Source organism: Triturus cristatus, chromosome 3_2 (genome assembly GCF_964204655.1).
Source record: "Triturus cristatus chromosome 3_2, aTriCri1.1, whole genome shotgun sequence".
Classification (NCBI taxonomy): domain Eukaryota; kingdom Metazoa; phylum Chordata; class Amphibia; order Caudata; family Salamandridae; genus Triturus; species Triturus cristatus.
This window is the reverse complement of record NC_140584.1, coordinates 1,206,532,094-1,206,553,624: the sequence shown is the minus strand read 5'-3', so window position 1 is coordinate 1,206,553,624 and position 21,531 is coordinate 1,206,532,094. Positions and strand designations below refer to the sequence as shown.

Sequence of the window (21,531 nt, the reverse complement as noted above, 5' to 3'; positions counted from 1 at the left end):
TTAGTGATGCCGTCTTTCCGTACGTTCATATGGATAGGGAAGGGTATACTTATAACCGATGCTTGAGCTGAGGTCGAAGAGATGCAAAATGTTTTTGAATGGCCGCTGCTTTTTTTTAGCAAAATCTTGTTGAGTAGAAGTAAGGAGAAGTTGAGAACAGATAGTCTGGATAAGACAGAACTGAAAAGAAAATGGGTTTGTAGATTTCTAGCCATGCGGGAGGGGGGAGCATGGTTTAAGGGTGTGGTTGGGTCACTGGTCTTTGGTGGAACTCACGATTCTGTTCAGCTGGAACGACCCCACCCCCACCATGACCAACTTCCACAGTGCATGACAAATGTCGCCAACTTGATCAAGAACAACTGTCTACAGCTGAACACAGACAAGATGGAAGTACCTTTCTTTGGCAGCAAAAGCAACACATGGAATGACTCCTGGTGGCCATCACAACTAGGACCCGCACCTTCGCTCTCCAACCACGCCAGATACCTCGGAATCATCATTGACAACAAGCTCACCATAAAATCACAGATCAACAGTCTCCTCCACCTGCTCCCTCACTCTGCGCATGCTACGTAAGATCTTCCAGTTGCTATCCCTACACACGAGATGCTCTGTAACATCAGCCCCCATCACCAGCTGACTGGACTACGGCAATGCCCTCTACGTAGGAATCACCGCACACCTTCTACAGAGACTTCAGACCATACCGAACGCCACAGCCAGCCTCTTCCTCGGCCTTCCCCGCAGAACCCACATCACGCCTCACCTCAGAAAACTCCACTGGCTCCCCGTACTGAAGAGATGCAAATTCAAGCTGCTGACCCACGCACACAAGGCTCTACACAACCAAGGACCTGCCTACATTAACCTCTGTCTGAACTTCCACCAACCATCGAGAAGACTATGCTCCACTTCCTTTTACTTGCCTATACTCCCCGCATCTACCGAAGCAGAAGTGGAAGACGCTCCTTCTCACATATCACAGCAAAGACCTGGAACCCCCTCCCCACGCACCTCCGGACCATCACCTCACTTCAGGAATTCCAAATGGTCCTCATGATCTGTCTGTTTGAATAAGCCTCTGGGACCTGTAAGCACCTGGATACCCTAACGGGTGATTAGCCACGCTTTATAAAACAATATGGATTGATTGATTGATTGATTGAATAGTGCTTCTATGAGCAATCCGTCCTGGACCAAATGAAGCTTAGTCTGTAAAAAAGGAAACAGAAATGAACTAGGACCCTTAGCGTACAAGATGTTGAATACTGGGGTGGGAGATAGACTTTGGAAAAGCTTTGTGAGTCATTTGGAAAAGGTAAGCTTGATTTGAAAAGGGTGAGAACTGTGGGCCAGAGCTATCGAAAGGCAATGCATGTTCAACAAAAGACCAGGCCAGCACTTGGAAAACACAGGGAAATGGCGGACTGGAAGTTCATTTCTCAAATTGGAAATTAGCTCACAGGTTTAGGGGACAAAAGTCTGCCACATTGAGGAGATCTGTGGGGATAAAGTGAAGAAAGCTGTGGGTGCAAGTCTTACCAAAACATTTGCAATTGTGACGGTGTCCACGATGTGCTGCAGAGGGCATGGCGACAGTTTGTACATGGTAGAGGGATGTATGGCCACGGCTCCCAGCTGCAGACATGCAGCCCTGTCTCTGATACATGAGCAGTGTCCTCTCAGATGCTGGCAGCACAGAGCTGCTGACTGTCCAAGATCAGGCTCTTCAGCTGCCATGTAGACCTGGCATAGAACAGGGCAACGGAAGGGTGCCAGGCTGGCCTCTGGCAGCCAGACACTGTCTCCGGCAGCAGGCACAGGAGCACTAGTGTAGGGCTCGGCCTACAGCATTCTATGCATTCATCGTGTTAGGAAAGGCGTTGCTTAGCAGTGGGAGTGGGCGAGTGAGTGATACCTCTCTCCTGGACCTTCCTCCCGCCTCCTACCAATGTGTTTTGTTTTCTCGCCGTGTACAGCCAGCCCTTTACCTCTGAGAAGCTCCTATTTCTCTTCTGACTTTGGAGAAAGGATGCCTGTCTGTCTCTTTCTGTAGCTGTCAGTCTGTCTGTCTCTGGCTGTAGCTACCTGCCTGCCTGCCTGTCTTTCTCTGGCTGTAGCTGCTTGTCTGCCTCTGGCTGTAGCTGCCTGCCCGTCTTTCTCTGACTGTAGCTGTCTGCCTCTAGCTGTAGCTGTCAGCCTGTCGGCCTCTGGCTAGAGCTGTCAGCCTGTCTGTCTGTGGTTGTAGCTACCTTCCTGTCTGCCTCTGGCTGTAGCTGTTCTGCCTGTCTGCGGTTGTAGCTGCCTGACTGCCTGCCTCTGGCTGTAGCTGTTCTGCCTGTCTGTGGTTGTAGCTGTCAGCCTGTCTGTCTCTGGCTGTAGCTGTCTGCCTCTAGCTGTAGCTGTCAGCCTGTCGGCCTCTGGCTAGAGCTGTCAGCCTGTCTGTCTGTGGTTGTAGCTACCTTCCTGTCTGCCTCTGGCTAGAGCTGTCAGCCTGCTTGTCTGTGGTTGTAGCTACCTTCCTGTCTGCCTCTGGCTGTAGCTGTTCTGCTTGTCTGTGGTTGTAGCTGCCTTCCTGTCTGCCTCTGGCTGTAGCTGTTCTGCCTGTCTGTGGTTGTAGCTGCCTTCCTGTCTGCCTCTGGCTGTAGCTGTCAGCCTGTCCGTCTGTGGTTGTAGCTGTCAGCCTGTCTGTCTGCCTCTAGCTGTAGCTGTCAGCCTGTCGGCCTCTGGCTAGAGCTGTCAGCCTGCCTGTCTGTGGTTGTAGCTGCCTTCCTGTCTGCCTCTGGCTGTAGCTGTTCTGCCTGTCTGCGGTTGTAGCTGCCTGACTGCCTGCCTCTGGCTGTAGCTGTTCTGCCTGTCTGTGGTTGTAGCTGTCAGCCTGTCTGTCTCTGGCTGTAGCTGTCTGCCTCTAGCTGTAGCTGTCAGCCTGTCGGCCTCTGGCTAGAGCTGTCAGCCTGTCTGTCTGTGGTTGTAGCTACCTTCCTGTCTGCCTCTGGCTAGAGCTGTCAGCCTGCTTGTCTGTGGTTGTAGCTACCTTCCTGTCTGCCTCTGGCTGTAGCTGTTCTGCTTGTCTGTGGTTGTAGCTGCCTTCCTGTCTGCCTCTGGCTGTAGCTGTTCTGCCTGTCTGTGGTTGTAGCTGCCTTCCTGTCTGCCTCTGGCTGTAGCTGTCAGCCTGTCCGTCTGTGGTTGTAGCTGTCAGCCTGTCTGTCTGCCTCTAGCTGTAGCTGTCAGCCTGTCGGCCTCTGGCTAGAGCTGTCAGCCTGCCTGTCTGTGGTTGTAGCTGCCTTCCTGTCTGCCTCTGGCTGTAGCTGTTCTGCCTGTCTGTGGTTGTAGCTACCTTCCTGTCTGCCTCTGGCTGTGGCTGTTCTGCCTGTCTGTGGTTGTAGCTGCCTGACTGTCTGCCTCTGGCTGTGGCTGTTCTGCCTGTCTGTGGTTGTAGCTGCCTTCCTGTCTGCCTCTGGCTGTAGCTGTTCTGCCTGTCTGTGGTTGTAGCTACCTTCCTGTCTGCCTCTGGCTGTGGCTGTTCTGCCTGTCTGTGGTTGTAGCTACCTTCCTGTCTGCCTCTGGCTGTAGCTGTTCTGCCTGTCTGCGGTTGTAGCTGCCTGACTGCCTGCCTCTGGCTGTAGCTGTTCTGCCTGTCTGTGGTTGTAGCTGTCAGCCTGTCTGTCTCTGGCTGTAGATGTCTGCCTCTAGCTGTAGCTGTCAGCCTGTCGGCCTCTGGCTAGAGCTGTCAGCCTGTCTGTCTGTGGTTGTAGCTACCTTCCTGTCTGCCTCTGGCTAGAGCTGTCAGCCTGCTTGTCTGTGGTTGTAGCTACCTTCCCGTCTGCCTCTGGCTGTAGCTGTTCTGCCTGTCTGTGGTTGTAGCTGCCTTCCTGTCTGCCTCTGGCTGTAGCTGTTCTGCCTGTCTGTGGTTGTAGCTGCCTTCCTGTCTGCCTCTGGCTGTAGCTGTCAGCCTGTCCGTCTGTGGTTGTAGCTGTCAGCCTGTCTGTCTGCCTCTAGCTGTAGCTGTCAGCCTGTCGGCCTCTGGCTAGAGCTGTCAGCCTGCCTGTCTGTGGTTGTAGCTGCCTTCCTGTCTGCCTCTGGCTGTAGCTGTTCTGCCTGTCTGTGGTTGTAGCTACCTTCCTGTCTGCCTCTGACTGTGGCTGTTCTGCCTGTCTGTGGTTGTAGCTGCCTGACTGTCTGCCTCTGGCTGTGGCTGTTCTGCCTGTCTGTGGTTGTAGCTGCCTTCCTGTCTGCCTCTGGCTGTAGCTGTTCTGCCTGTCTGTGGTTGTAGCTACCTTCCTGTCTGCCTCTGGCTGTGGCTGTTCTGCCTGTCTGTGGTTGTAGCTGCCTGACTGTCTGCCTCTGGCTGTGGCTGTTCTGCCTGTCTGTGGTTGTAGCTGCCTTCCTGTCTGCCTCTGGCTGTAGCTGTTCTGCCTGTCTGTGGTTGTAGCTACCTTCCTGTCTGCCTCTGGTTGTAGCTGTCCTGCCTGTCTGTGGTTGTAGCTGCCTTCCTGTCTGCCTCTGGTTGTAGCTGTCCTGCCTGTCTGTGGTTGTAGCTGCCTTCCTGTCTGCCTCTGGCTAGAGCTGTCAGCCTGCCTGTCTGCGGTTGTAGCTACCTTCCTGTCTGTCTCTGGCTGTAGCGGTTCTGCCTGTCTTTGGTTGTAGCTGCCTTCCTGTCTGCCTATGGCTGTAGCTGTTCTGCCTGTCTGTGGTTGTAGCTGCCTTCCTGTCTGCCTCTGGTTGTAGCTGTCCTGCCTGTCTGTGGTTGTAGCTGCCTTCCTGTCTGCCTCTGGTTGTAGCTGTCCTGCCTGTCTGTGGTTGTAGCTGCCTTCCTGTCTGCCTCTGGCTGTAGCTGTCAGCCTGTCCGTCTGTGGTTGTAGCTGTCTGCCTCTAGCTGTAGCTGCCTTCCTGTCTGCCTCTGGCTGTGGCTGTTCTGCCTGTCTGTGGTTGTAGCTGCCTGACTGTCTGCCTCTGGCTGTGGCTGTTCTGCCTGTCTGTGGTTGTAGCTGCCTGACTGTCTGTCTCTGGCTGTAGCTGTTCTGCCTGTCTGTGGTTGTAGCTGCCTGACTGTCTGCCTCTGGCTGTGGCTGTTCTGCCTGCCTGTGGTTGTAGCTGCCTGACTGTCTGTCTCTGGCTGTAGCTGTCATCCTGTCTGTGCCCTTTTGATATTTTTTTTTGTCTGTACCAGTGCAGGTCTGAGCTGCTCCTGGGGTGACCATCCCTGTTACAGCGGTGTCCATAAGCCCCAGGGTTCGCACCCCTTTAGACCCCCAGGCCCTGCAGCCCTGGGGCTTTAAAGTGAGGCGGCGGCTCCCTTCGCTGCGGCTAAACATCGCTGCCCCTTGCTATGGCTCTACTGAGGCTCTGTTTGTTCATCTGTTGAGACCGGCATGTTTGACGGTGGAAACCTTTAACTCTTGCTGCCCCGGCGGCATACCTGAGCCGTTTTTAGCTGCCCCTGGCACTGCAGTGATCCCGCCATGCCCCTGGAGCCAGCCTGCCTGGCGGTCACCGGACACCCCTGGACGTGCAGCGGACCCCTGCTGTCGTCATGTGTTATAGACCCCTGAGTGCCTGGCATCGCTCCCTGGCTGTACGCCATGCCCCCCCCCCCCCCCCTCCAAGCTGTCGCGTTATTAAGCTGCAGCTCCGTGTCATCGCCCCCAGGTCAGTGGCGGGGCCCTGACCCCGGAGTGAGGCGCCATCTCCAGTGTCAACTGGAAGGAGTCACTCAGCGCCCCCAGCTCGTTGGATTCCAGGGCAGAGGCTCCGTCGGGGCAGGGGGGGGGGTCACGAGAAGAGGGGGGGGGGGCAGTGGTGCGTTTCTGTACAGACTGGCACGTGCACCTGCAGACACGTGCACACACAGACAGACACGTGCACAGGCAGGCACGTGTACACAGGCACATGGATATACAGACACATGCACACATAAAGGTGTGTCCACACAGGCACCCAGACAGGCACATGAATATAGACACATGCACACACAGATAGACACAGATGCACATAAAGGTGTGTCCACACAGGCACCCAGAGAGGCACATGGATATACAGACACATCACACACAGTCAGACACAGATACACATAAAGGTGTGTCCACACAGGCACCCAGACAGGCACATGAATATACAGACACATGCACACACAGACACAGATACACATAAAGGTGTGTCCACACAGGCACCCAGACAGGCACATGAATATACAGACACATGCACACACAGACACACATACACAAACAGGCCTGTACACAGAGGCACATGAATATACAGACACATACACACACAGACACAGATACACATACAGGTGTGTTATGTGTGTACACACAGGCACCCTGATAGGCGCATGAATATACAGACACGTCAAACACAGACAGACACAGATACACATACAGGTGTGTTATGTGTGTACACACATGCACCCAGACAGACACATGAATATACAGACACATGCACACACAGACAGACACACATACACAAACAGGCTTGTACACACAGGCACATGAATATACAGACACATGCTCATCCAGACATATCCACATACAGGTGTGTACACACAGGCACCCTGACAGGCGCATGAATATACAGACACATGCACACACAGACAGACACAGATACACATACAGGTGTGTACACACAGAGGCACCCAGACACGCCAAAGAATATACAGACACATCACAAACACCTATACACAGATAAACATACAGGTGTGGACACACAGGGACTCAGACAGGCACACGAATATACAGACAGGCACAGATACACATACAGGTGTGTACACACAGGCACCCAGACAGACACATGAAAATAGAGACACATCACACACAGATAGACACAGATACACATGCAGGTGTGTGCACACAGGCACATGAATATACAGACATATGCACACACAGACAGACACAGATACACATACAGGTGTATACACACAGGCACCCTGACAGGCACATGGATATACAGACACATCACTCACAGATAGACACAGATACACATACAGGTGTGTACACACAGGCACCCAGACAGGCGCATGAATATACAGACACATGCACACACAGACAGACACAGATACACATACAGGTGTGTACACACGGGTACCCAGACAAGCACATGGGTATACAGACACATCACACACAAATAGACACAGATACACATACAGTTGTGTGCACACACAGGCACCCTGAGAGGCACATGAATATACAGACACATGCACACACAGACAGACACAGATACACATACAGGTGTGTACACACAGTCACCCAAACAGGCACATACACACAGAGACCTAAACACACAGACACATGCACCTACAGACACATACACACAGACAGATACACATAGGCAAGTACATACAGGAACACAGAGAGGCACAGGAACATATGGAGTGAACAGACACAGAAAGGCACCCCCATCAGCTATGGGGAGGTCATATGAAAGGTACATTGGTGCTCTTCTGCACACACAGCCACATATACGCAGACAGACACAGCTACACGCGCAGACACATGCACACAGACAGACAGACACAGATGCATGCACACTATCAGCAATGGGAGGTCATGTTATGGTGTCAGTGGTGCACTTCTGCACACACAAGCACGTGTACATTCAGACACGTGCAAATCCTGGCATATGCCCACCCAGACAGACACTGATACACACATGCTCCCACAGAAGCACATGAACATACATACACATCACACACAGACAGACATAGATACACATACATGGATGTACAGACAGACACACATACACAGGCAAGTGCATACAGGCACATGCACATACAGACACATCACACACACATATATACTCATACAGGCATGTAAACACAGACAGACACAGATACACATATACAGGCATGTACACACAGGCACCCAGACAAACGCAGAAACATACAGAACACAGACACAGATAGTCACCCCTTGTCAGCTCAGGGTAGGTCTTGTGAATGGTTCATTGGTGCTCCTCTGCACACACTGCCCTATATACACAGACATACACAGATACACATGCACACAAATGCACACAGACACTGATACACACCCACTATCAGCTCATGGAGTTTTTGTGAAGGGTTCATTGGTGCTCTTCTACACACCCAGCTATCCATAAACACACAAACACATGCACACACAGATTCACATACAGGAATGCAAACACACACAGACAAGCAAAAGCACAGGCTTATGAACACACAGACACATTCAAACAGACATACACATACAGAAACACACAGACATATGCAAACACAGACTCACAAACACACAGACCCACACATGCCCACACACAGATACACCCCCAGTCAGCTGAGGAAAGGTCATAAGGAGGGATCATAGCTGAACTTTTCTATAGATAGTCTTGTACACAGACAGACACAAACACACACACATACATACACAGATAGACACGACACACAGACACATGCTCACATAGGGCATGCTCATAGACAGACACAAACAGAGGCACACACAGATGTATGCACACACAGATACATACACACCCAGATAGGTGAATGCACATCCATCAACAGACATATTCACAGACAGACGGACACGCACACACATAAACAGTTACATGCACACAGAGATACACGCACAGAAAGACACACACAATGACAAACATACTCAGTGTCATGTCATGGCAAATCATGTGATGGGTTCAATGATAGACATATGTACACATACACAAGTGCAGATCATGTGATGGATGGATTGATGGACGTCTGTGTACACACACACAATCACGTAAATGCAGATCATGTGATGGGTTAATTGATAGACTTCTGTACACACACGCACAATCAGGTGAGTGCAGGTCATACATACACATGCACACACAGACAGACACAGATACACATACAGGTGTGTACACACAGAGGCACCCAGACACGCAAAAGAGTATACAGACACATCACAAACACATATACACAGATAAACATACAGGTGTGGACACACAGGGACTCAGACAGGCACATTGATGGACTTCTACACACACAATCACACACATGCACACACATATTCACCTAAGTGTAGATCATGTGATGGGTTCATTGATGGATTTCAGTATACACACACATGCACACACATGCACATAGACACAGTATCGCTTAAGTGCAGATGATATGATGGGTGCATTGGTGGACTACTGTACACACACACACATACACACATGTGCACATGCCTTTCTGTACAATCGGGTTTTGCCCAATTAGTATACCAAGATTTTTTGCTTTTTTTAATGTTTTGAAATTCTACTGTTGTTGTTTCCCACTACTTGTGTCTCACCCACGGTAATCACATGGTTAATGGACTGCGCATGCGTACCGCCAGTGTCTGACTTATAAGGCTGCTATGATGCAGCAAGTGTAAGGGGAACTTGGTTGGTGTTACAAATTGGGTCCCTAGTTGGCAGAGGTATGCACCCTGTCCAAGTAGGGACCACAATCTTAGTCAGGGTAAGTCAGATAAACACATAAGATAACCTGTGGTCATCCCCTGGTAGCTGGGTGCAGAGCAGGCAGGCTTATCAAAGAGGCACTGTGTAAAGTATTTGTGTAGCACATTGAATACAGTAACACAAGGTAAACACTACAAAACAACTCCACACCAGCTTACAAAAATAGATACTCTTTTTCTGCTTCAAATATGGCCAAAATGCCAAAACCCAATTAAGACTGTACTAGTTACGATCCCCTCTTAAAATGCAGAAACTATCAGTGCTTATTGTCGGGGCTGTCCAGTAGTCTGCTCGTACTGAATACGATCCTCTCCTGGGATCCACAATGGATGGTTTACGGCCGGAGGGAGCTCCACTTTGAAATTTTGGTGGGAAAGTTCATGGCAGTGATGTTAGCTAGGGGCGGAGCTGAGGTCCCGGAGATGTGAACAGTGACATCTGGAGGACCCCATCTTGGAATGTCCCAGCATGCTGTTCATGAGGTTTGGGACAGACATGAAGGGCAGAAGTGGCACCCTGTGATTGGCAAGGTGTTCTTGGTTTCTAGAACTTTCCACCCTCATTTAAAATCTCTTTCACGATGGAGAGTTGTTGGAACACAGCTGCCTCTTTGTCCTGGTCTTATTTGGTCTGATGAATCTGACATTCAGGTCTCGGGGAGCCACCTAAATACGGAATTTAGGGGTGTTACAGGGGAGACAGGTAATAGCCAATGGGCTATCTACCTTTAGGGTGTCTACACTCTTTAGTGACCACCTCCTGTGGGAAGGGGCACTACCCTAGCCCTGATTGTAAGTTTTCTCACCATCTCACAATGGTGGAATTTCAGGATAGGGGTTCACCTTGCATGCCCCGCCCTGGTGGTGCAGGCTAAGAGGGGACCCTCCTCCTCATCTAACAATTTGTTCTGCCTTTCCTCCTACCAGTAGTGGAGCAGGATAGGGGACTTGGCCTCCCCTACTATCTGGGGGTTCCTGGGTTGGCTTTCCGTGCTGGGTTCATTGATGGACTACTATGCACACATATGTAATCACCTAGGTGCAGATCGTTCTTTGGGTTCATTGGTTGATTTCTCTGTACACACACACACACACACACACACACACACACACACACACACACACACACACAATTACCAAGGTGCAGATTGTGTGTTGATTTCATTGATGGACCACTACTACTACTACACACACACACACACACACACACAATTACCAAGCTGCAGATCATGTGTTGGTTTCATTGCTGGACCACTACAGACAAACACAAACATACATGCACACACACTATCACAGGTACACATACACAATCATCTAAGTGCATATCATGTATGTGATGGGTTCCTTGATTGACTTCTGTATATACACACACACACACACACACACACACACACACACACACACACACACACACACACACACACACACACACACACAATGATCAAAGTGCAGAACTCATTTTGGGTTTATTGATGGACTACTGCACATGCACACCCACACGCAATCACCTAAGTTCAGATTATTTTTGCGGTGGGTTCATTGATAAACTTCTGTATACCCACATACACACACCCATACATGCACACACAAGCACAATCAACTAAATGCAGCTCTTGGGCTAGGTTCATTGATGGACTACTGTGCACACACATGCGCACACACACAATCACCAAAGTGCAGATCATCATGTGGTGCATTCACTGATGAACTGCTGCACATAAACACATACACAATGACCTAAGTACAGATCATGAGATGAGTTAATTGATGGACTACTACGAACACATCGCCTATTGCAGATCATTCTATGGGTTAATTGATTGACTTCTGTACACACACAATTACCAAGTTGCAGATTGTGTGTTGGTTTTATTGGTGGACTATACACACATACACACAATTATCAAGGTGCAGATTGTGTGTTGGTTTCATTGATGGACCACTACTACTACTACACACACACACACACACACAATTACCAAGGTGCAGATCATGTGTTGGTTTCATTGCTGGACTACTACAGACAAACACAAACATACATGCACACACACAATCACAATCACGTGTACACATACACAATCACCTAAGTGCATATCATGTATGTGATGGGTTCCTTGATTGACTTCTCTATATAGACACACACACACACACACAATGATCAAAGTGCAGAACTCATTTTGGGTTTATTGATGGACTACTGCACATGCGCGCACACACAAGCAATCACCTAAGTTCAGATTATTTTTGCGGTGGGTTCATTGATAAACTTCTGTATACCCACATACACACACCCACACAATCAACTAAATGCCCTGGGGGATGGGGTCCTCAGGGCCTAATAAGGCTGGGGGGGGCGGGGGCACATGGCCCCTTCACCTTTTACAAACAGGCTGGGTGTTGTCTCTACAATTGCATGTATGGATGGAGATTAATGCATCATTGATTTATTGGAGTGCAATCACTTCTGTAGTGACTGTCCAGGATGAGTGTGTTCTCTCTTGTTGTCTCCTGGTCTGAGGGTAGAGTCCACGGTTCTCCCTTTTAATTGCTGCTTAGTATGCAAAGGCGCCAAATCACCTACAAGCATACAGCCCACCCCTTCCACGTTAGTAGCATGTAACAGTGATCCCGTCCAGGCTGATGGACAGAGTGTTTTGTTTACAGTTGCACCTTGAAAAACGACCTGAAATCCTTGATGGAGATGGATGCATCGTTGGAGCGTAGTCTCTTCTGTAGTTACTGTCCAAGACAAGTGGGTTCATTCTTGTCGTCTAGTGGTCTAAAACCACAGATATTCAACAGATATGGCTTGCAAAACTAACTACAACTTGGGCCCTCTCTATGCACTGTTTACGACCTCACATATTACATCACTCATAACATGTTCTATGACATAATTTATGACATCACTGATGACAACTCAAGCGGCATCAGTTGCACGTTTGGTTGGATTTTTGGAAGTTGGAATTTGGAAGTTTGATGCATAGCCGTGGTGTTTCAGGCATTAAAAAAATGACCCCCACGCTCTGGTAATTTTCGTGCAGTGTGTAGGGGGCGGCCATTTGTTTCTTTCTGCCTAGTACTGCCAGGCTTTCCTGGCAGTGATTTACAAAATAAACAATACATTAGGCCGTTCACTTAAATAGTATGCGAGGTCTAATGTCTTTTCTCTAACTGGCTCTCCTCCATCAGTCTATCGGAGTAAGCAACAGTGAAGCCAGAGGGCCGCCCACATGGGACAGATGAAGGTCTGTCAGATTCAAAGTCGAGCTGGCACACCTAGGGTCTGGCAGAGAAGGTGCCAGTTTTGTGATGGAGGACCCAGTCTACGAAACTTAATCAGCCCGTCGGTCTCCTTTCTTGCCTCTCGCTCACTCACTCCCTAATGCACCCCCATTCCATCCCTCTCTTCACGATCATCTCTGTCCCTCTCGTTCTGTCTCTCCTCTTCCTTGTCACATTTACCACTCAGATGCTGCCCTTTGAGCTGTGCATGTGATCCCCTGTCTAATACACTAATGCAGAGTTATTTTTATGAAGGGGTTTTCCCTCAGTAATGATCCACTGGCACGTATAGTTAACACCCCTGCTGCGGGCCCTGGCATGCCTCCCTGCGTAGGAGGATCATAAAATGGCATCTCTGGCACTGGCATCTCTTCCAGAGGGCCTGTGGAGCCTATGCCCTGGCATTCTTTGCCCTGCCCCGTCTACTCCACCCAACAGCTGTTGACTGGCCCAGGAGGCAGCACAGAAGTAGAGACACTGCACCTTGTCACACATTATATGTTTAAATACCTTTCACTGTGAAGCAGTGTTGTGTGTTTAAAATGTTTAAATCTGAATTTGTATGTATGTGTGGATATATTGAAATCTACGCATAAAGATATAGATACACACAAATATGTAGACACACTAGTGCCTTCAGGCCCTTGCATGCATCCCTGCAGAGTCTGCTCAAAAGGCCACACCACTTGAAGGTGGGTGGACAGGAGCAGGTGACTTGAAGTGCTGGCATGCCTCCCTGCAGAGTCTGTGCACACTGTGGAATCTCTGGGTGATGGGTTGGAGAGTACTGGTGCCTTCAAGCCCTGGCATGTCCCCCAGCAGAGTCTGCATACACGGCGGCATCACTGGGCAGTCAGCTGAGGGAAACGGGTCCCTGGAAGTCCTGCCAAGCCTCCTCCCAGAGTCTGCACCTGAGGCGGCATAGCTTGGTCGTAGGTAGGAGTGAACAGGTTCCCATAGGTCCTGGCATGCCCGCTATAGAGCCTGTGCACAGGACTTCATCCCTGGGAGGAGAGTAGAAGGGAACAGGTGCAGTCTGTTCATGAGGGTCGTAGCAAGGAAACTTCTGAGAGTTTTGGCTGATTGGAGCGTGTTAGACCTATCATCCATAAGGTGGTCTTCTCCTGACTTTTAGCCCACTTACTTCTATTTTTTGCTGTATCCTTTGGTTGACCTTAAGACTCTGAGCACTTTACCATTGCTAACCAGTGCTAAAGTGCATGTGTTTCTCCCCTAAATATGTTGATATTGGTATATACCTGATTGGCATATTTAGTTTACTTATCAGTCCCTTGTAAAGTGATATACCATATACCCTGGGCCTGTGATCTAAATGCTACTATAGGGTCTGCAGCACTGATTGTGCCACATGCACAGATAGCCTTTCAAACCTGTCTCAGGCCTGTCATTGCACGGCCTGTTTGTGCGGTTTACTGCCACTTTGACTAGGCATTTAAAACGACTTACCAAGCCTTAAACTCCCGTTTTGTTGCATATAGGTCACCCCTTAGGTAGGCTCTATGTAGCCCTATAGGCAGAGTGCTGTGTAACTAAAAGTTAGGACATGTATATTTACGTTTTACATGTCCTGGCAGTGACAAACAGCTAAATTTGTTTTTCACTACTATGAGGCCTACTCCTCTCAGAATTGTGAATTCCTTAAAACACTTTAAAGCTGGAATTCCTGAATAGAAAGGAGTAGCTAAATCATGTTTCATATCTTTGGAATGGCAATGATAAATCCTCTATAATGGTAATGTTGTGAGGTCCAGCAACAGCAGTGGTGGCAACATACATACAGTGGCCGCTGGTGAGTCCAGGGTCAGGATCCCAAAGGATTTGGTGCCCAGTTATGTGGCGTGGGGTGACATATATAAGTGTTTTGCAGCCTATGAAGTGGCTCTGAGAGTACACAAGGTCCCAGAGGAGATATATGCCCACAGTGTGGAGGGACAGGCATGCTACACTGCAATTAGTGGTATAAACTCAGAATCAGGGGCAGCCACAAGATCTCATCATAGACATGGGTGGATTCCTTAGGTTATGCCCTGCAAGGCACTGAAGGGCTGGTTAAGAGCCAGCAAGGTTGTGATTATTCAGGGCTGTGCAACTTAATTTTGAAGGTGCACATGCTTGATATTTGTTTTGTGAGCTGCGCCAACACCTGGTTGATAGCAAGTTGACTGGTCCCAGGAAGCTTCCTGAGTAGTTGGACATCTGGGTCAGCACCAGGGTGTACAAGAAGGCATCTTGGGGGACTACCAAAAGGGTGGTCAGGGTTCCCAATAAATGAAAGAGGGAGGTAGAGGGTAGATAAAAAGACAGAGTTCTCTAAAGGCCCGTAAAACAACTCCCATTGGAAAGGGTCTGGTTCTCATTCCCAATTATTATTATTATTATTATTAGCACATTTATAAAGCGCCTGGTTACACTCAGCCAGTGTGTCCCCGTGCTGCAGTGCAAGCTACATTGGTAAGCTACCGTCCCATTAACCTGAAGGGAATAGGTAAGTCTTCAAGTTTTTCCTAAAATCGCCCTCCATGGGCTCCAGCCGCAGGCTCAGAGGACGTTTGTTCCAGATCAGTGCAGCCAGAAGGCGAAAGGACCGACCCCCCATCCTAGCTCTCTTAACAACCGGAACGCATACCAAACCTCTCCCCTCAGATCTGAGGCGGCGAGTTGGAATACAAGGAGTGAGAAAATCAAGCAGGTCGGACGGCGCAGTCCCATGAATAATGCGGTGGCAGACACACAGCGCCTTGAACCAAACTCATTCTCGTATCGGTAACCAGTGGAGGGAAGCAAGTGCCATCTTCGATGGAGCTCTCCTTGGACGCATGAGAACCAGGCGGGCTGCTGCATTCTGCACACCCTGGAGTCTCCGCATGCATCTCCCCGTTACACCCAGATAAAAGATGTTACCATAATCGAGGCGGGATGTCACCAGGGCGTGGACTAAGGTCTTCCTGGCTGCAATAGGCACCATGTCCAGAGTTTTGCGAAGGCCCCTCAGAACTCCGAATCAGACACCCGCAACCCGTCTGGTCTGGTACTCAAAGGAGAGATTCGTGTCCATCCACACCCCCAGGTTTTTAGCCTGGGCACAAGGCATCGGGGTAGGACCCAGGCTCTGGGGCCACCACGTTGACGACCACACCGATGGTGCTCTCCCCACCACAAGCACCTTGGTCTTATCGCCGTTCAACTTCAGGCAGTTATTGGCCATCCATGATGCTAGCTCTTGCAAACATGCCACGAAGTTGGGGGCTGCCGTGTCCTGTTCCCATGTCAGGGAGACCACCAGCTGGGTGTCATAGGCATAGGATACAACCCTGATCCCGAAACCATCAGCGATCTCCGCTAAGGGAGCCACATACAGATTGAACAGAGTCTGGCTCAGGATCGAGCCCTGAGGTACCCCCTGCTTCAATTTGATAACCCTAGAGTAGTGCACACCCTGCCTCACCTGGAAACTACGCTCCGCTAGAAATGATTCCATCCAGCTTAATGCCCTGCCAGACACACCTCCTTTCCTCAGACGGTGCACCAGAGTGTGATGGGCAACCGTATCAAAGGCCGCCGTCTGACCCGCATCCACATATTGCCTAATTGTCTCTGTGGCCAATAGCAGGGCAGACTCTGTCGAGTGGCATTCCTGGAAACCGGATTGGGTAGGATGTAAGAGGTGAAATTTCCCAATATGTGCCGTAAGTTGCCTGTTCAACACTTTCTCCGCGATCTTTGTGAAGTAGGGCAGAAGGGAGATTGGACGCAGGTTATCAAGGCGATCTCAACCTAGATGTGGCTTTTTGGGTAGAAGAAGTACCACTGCTTCCTTCCATCTTCCTGGAACTGTGCAAGTCCTGAATGAAACTTCCACAAGATGTCTGATATAGGGCTCCAGTATTTCTATGCTCCCTCTAAGCACTTTTGGGGAGGGCGGGTCTCTGGGAGAGCCTGACTTTACACTCAGGCAAATTTTAATTAGCACTTCTGGGGAGGGCGATAAAACTGTCTAGTCCCTCACCCTCATTAACGAGCCCTGCTTCATCCAAAATAGCATTACTTGGGCTGAGTCCGGGAAGGTGGAGTAGATTTTCTCCACCTTATCTGAAAAGAAATCTGCCACATGGTTGCATAGCTCTACCGAGCCTATTACAGGTGCTGCCACTGTAGCTAGGGAGGATATTTCCTTATAGACCCTAAATAGTTCCCTAGTCGAGTTGCCCACTGACCCAATTCTTTCCAGAGAATATGCTGCCTTCGTTCTTCTAATAAGTCCATGGTAGCCCTTCAGCATAGCTTTATATTCGCTCCTCCCCAGGTCCGAAAAGTCCTTCCTCCAATGTCTTTCCAAGTGTTTGCAGTCTGCCTTTGCATTTCTCAAAACGGCAGTAAACCAAGGGGCAGATTTTTGTGCTCTACCTGGTATTTTCCGTGACCAAGGGGCCGTGCTATCTAGTGCCTCCACAATCCTCCTGTCCAGGTCTACACAGGCACTATCAACATCCCTTCCCCCCAGTGGCCCCCCCTGCAAGAGGGCGCTATTAAACTTGCCTGGTGAAAATCCCGCACACTTCCGACAAGTTATTCCTCCCTTCAAATCCTCCTGCACCTTAGGCCTTGGCAGCCGCATGACAAATGGGACCAAGTAATGATCTGTCCATACCATTGGCCGAGGCAGACTGACCACTAAATCATCCCAATTTGTAAAGATGGGGTCAAGCAGATGGCCCTGCTGATGAGTAGGAAAAACAGCTGTTAATCTCAGTTGTAAGGTAGCCAATTCCTGGCGTAATTCCTCTGCCACCACACATCTCGCATCCTCCAGATGTAAATTGCGGTCCCTAATACAAGGAGTTTACCATAGCGCAAGGCTGGTTGAGTGAGATATTCAATCAGGCTCGAGGAAAAACGGGACCACCAGAAGAACAAGCATTAAGAATGCAATAGGTCTCGCAATTGTTTCAGTTAGAGCTATCGCCATTGTAAATGACAATGTCTCACTCATGTGTTAACTCGAATTCACGCTCAAAACTGCCCTCTTGCGTTCCCACCAGCCCAAAGAGTTTAGTTAAAAATAATCATTTAAAAAAACAGAAGGGCCCGGGATTTATGGCCTGTTGTCCTGTTTTGGCCACAAAAAGTAAACTGCTCTCCAGCTAAACACTGCTGCATCCGATATCACGGTGCAGCCCAGGCAGGTCCCTTTTTTACAACTGAAACCCTTGTGTGCTTGGTCCCAAGAATCACTGAACATCCCATAAGCCATCTATCTACCCCTGTCAAAAACTGAAGAATGCGGGGTGGACAAAAAAACGAGCAGCAAAAGAAAAGCTTTTTAAGACCTCATTGGCTTTCAAAGAAGATTGAGAAGGTGCACTTTCTGACAAATCCTTGGCTCGGGTCATAGAATACAAGTGTGCACATGCTCTGCTTTCTAAGAATAAAAAAAATTAGAATATCCAGTTGTAAATGGCCTGTGATTGGCAATGCTCTTGTTTTTGCATGCCTACATGTAAATTCACATGTATATCGCAAATCTTAGCCACTGCCATATAACCAGACTTGGCAAACAGCATTTGCACCCTTGGCGACAGGCTGGTACTTAAAAACTAATCGATAAGAATCAATTGCCTTACACTATCCCCCAAAACACAGTATGAGCAACGTATTAGCACGACTACCCTGGGTGGCCTTCTTGTCCATTACCCAGCACTCTAAAATCAAAAGGCTTACTACAAAGGAGGGCATTAACAATAAATCTACTAACAAGTTATGGAGGTCCCGTTCACCTGTCACGTGTCCAAGCTGGCATGGTTCGAGTTAGGCTGCTGATGTAATTACTGTATTCCGGTCTCAGGAGAGATTTAATATCACTGGGTCGAAGGGAGAAGATGACACGGGCTCCTTGGATATACTGTGAAGATAAAAATGCCAGTCAAAGGGAATGACTCTATTGTACCATAGCGCTGCGATGCACAAAAGGCACTTAACAATCCCTATTAATAGAAAGTAAATGCCAAGTTTTGCAAGGTTTGTCCCCGCTCCCTCCCTCCCCCCCAGCCCGTTGCACCCCAAGACACTGAACTGACCCGTGGATGGGCTGCCAGTGATATTCCTCACTCCACACCCCAAGCATGGTGTGCACGTTGCAGGTCCCCTTCTCAGGCCACTTTACCGGCTCCAGGCCCTGGTGTGAGTGCAGCTCTGATGAAGTATGACAAGACAAAGCTTCTCCCATTCAAGTGTGAACACAACAGAAACCCGAACGCCAGGCCCACCGCATCCACGCCAATCTCAGGGCACATGTGACATTCAGAAGGTTACTACAGCGGCGGCACTCCTAATGGCCCAGAGAGCGATCCTACTGGAAGCTGGGGGCCGCTGTTGGCGCGAGGGCGTTGGGACAGGGATGGCATCACTAACCAGCAGCCGACAGTGCAGCTCTCCCTCACCTGTTCACAGCAAAGCTGGGGTGCTGCTGCAGCACCCAGGGGCCCTGCACTTTGTGGAAATATGGATTTTCATGATCAGTTATGTCCCCTATCTTGGACCCCAACGGTTCTATATGCATGTCACAAGTACATGTATGTTCCCTCCAGTTCCAGTTATGAAGACGCAAATACATGTGCGTCCACAGTCAACATGTCCTCTGTCAGATCCGCCATGAATAGGTCGGATATTCCATTCTTAAGTGCAAAAGGCCACCGGCTTCATATGGTTCACTTATGCCATTTTACAGTCCAGGCAAGTAGGCCCTGATTCTGTCATCGAACTCTTCTTGCCTTCTGCCTCTGAAAGCTCCAGTCTGAGCCTGCATCTGTGACCATGAACTTTGTCTCATTCTCTGCGCGGCTCACAAAGCCTGACATCAGCCTATTCTCTGCCAAGAACTGTATTTCACCTTCGAATTATCTGCTTCCCCCTCAGCCGATGCATTCCTGCCTAGTAGTTTAAGTAAACATTCTTCCAGCTACCCAGCAAAGAGCCCGGCTTCCCTGTCTTAATACAAGTAATTCATAGCCCTGTTACTATGGAAGATTCCTGCCCTCGCATTTAGTGTAGACACTTAGACGCTTGTACACGCACACACAGTCAGTATAGAATAGATTCTGTCCGAATAGTCCTTCCTTTGTGGATAACATAGTTCTTTAAACATAGGATGTTAGATATGATTTGGGATTAGGTTGACATAACCCCAGACTTTTCGTCTCCCCATGTAAAGCTAAATGTCAAGTCCCCTTCACCCCCTAGTTACACGTCAATCACACGTCATGCTGCTGCGCGCGCATCTATGCCAAATATTATCTTATAGATCCACCTATATATGATCTCATAACCAATTATGTTCCTTTTTACTCCTTATTACACCCATTTTCGGTTACGTAGAGAATTCGTCACTTTCCTTATCAATTGTTACGCCTACTGTATTCGCTTCATTGTAATGTATGTATTATAAAAGCCCTTTCATGTCAATAATGTGTGTGCTTCACTTCCTGAACCTTCGTGGTGACGGAACATTGAGAGCAACCGATTATAATCGTATCAATGGAATAAAGCCCATTCCGAACCTCTAATACCACGGATTCTGCCTCTCATTTTACTGAGCTATTTTATTATGTTCCTGTATCAAATTCAGTCCCGGTAAAGGAGAAATATTTACCACAACTTCAGCGCTACGAACTCTGTCAAAGGGAATGGGTGAATGAGAGAAAAGTATCTGGGACGCCCCGTTTTTCGTTTATTAGTCATGCAGCAATTTTAATTGTTGGCGAGCAGTAGTAAAGATATTAGACCTGGAGGTTTCAATATAATACATTGGTTAATGTAAAAATGTACGCGATAGACAACATCCAGCAATGGATACTTAAATGAAGAGCGCGATCCCCGTGTTGGCCATGGCGTTGGAGAGCCCCAGGATACCGCTGCCCACAATGGCGTTGCTGTGGTTAAACACCGACATTCCAAAGGAAGTGGTGCCCGGACGCTGCACAAAAAGGAACAAGCAAGCGAATGGTGCGCGCGAGATGCGGGAGCTGCTGGTGTGCGTGCGCGGTTGTGAGCAGCAGCATATGTTTCCAATTATCGCGCCTGTGTCTGGGCACGATAATTTGAAACATATGCTGCTGCTGCACGTAACAGACACCAATAGGCCATGGGCGGAGCAATGCGCCCGCCTTTGGCGAATTGTAAAAAAGACGCAAGCAAAGGCCAATAGCGTGGCCCAAAAGGAAACGAGTGCAATTCCTAAACCCCCTACAAGAGGTCTCTCGCTGCGCGAGACCTAAAAACTACCCTGACAAACGTCAGCAGCACAAGCCTGTTAAGTGCTATGAGTGCTACGAGTATGGACACTACAAAGTGGATCTTAAATGTCAAAAAAGAGCACAACCTCCCGCTGGAAAGAATCCAGGGGTGGCTAGTGTAGTGCTGGGGAAGGTGTTTTTTCCAGTTGATGGGGGGGGGGGGGAGTTTAGTGGGGTTACCATAGTGTCCCTGGGTGACACTAAGATCCATGTGCTCTCAAATACTACAAAGTATAGGCAATTGGTTACCATCAGTGGGCAAGGTGTTGAGGCTCTGAGGGATAAAGGAGCCAGTATGACTATGATAAGGAGTCCGCTGGTTTCCCCAGAGCAGTTAATTCCCAATGCATTCCACCAGGTGGTGGTGGCTGACAACAGAAAGAGTCACTATCCTGTGGCCCTTATTCTAGTTGAGCGGAGGATGGGGGGTTTACAGGTCTTCTGAAAGTTGCTATGAGCCCTGCCATGCCTGTGGACTGTTTATTGGGTAATGACCT

At 49.1% G+C, this 21,531-nt stretch overlaps 1 protein-coding gene and 1 long non-coding RNA gene across 12 annotated transcripts in view; one reads left to right on the top strand and one right to left on the bottom strand.

Annotated features, from left to right (window-relative positions):
- OBSL1 (obscurin like cytoskeletal adaptor 1) overlaps positions 1-21,531 on the top strand; it is a 685,475-nt gene that overhangs the window by 448,536 nt on the left and 215,408 nt on the right. The gene's annotated exons all lie outside the window — the stretch shown is intronic.
- LOC146859459 (uncharacterized) overlaps positions 1-21,531 on the bottom strand; it is a 126,085-nt gene that overhangs the window by 1,728 nt on the left and 102,826 nt on the right. Inside the window, exon 4 of one of the 3 annotated variants that reach the window (XR_014980119.1) lies at positions 18,499-18,645. The exons of 1 other annotated variant lie outside the window; for it this stretch is intronic. This is a non-coding gene — a long non-coding RNA (uncharacterized LOC146859459). The remainder of the gene's footprint in view (positions 1-18,498; positions 18,646-21,531) is intronic. One more of the 3 variants, XR_014980117.1, reaches the window with a different exon arrangement.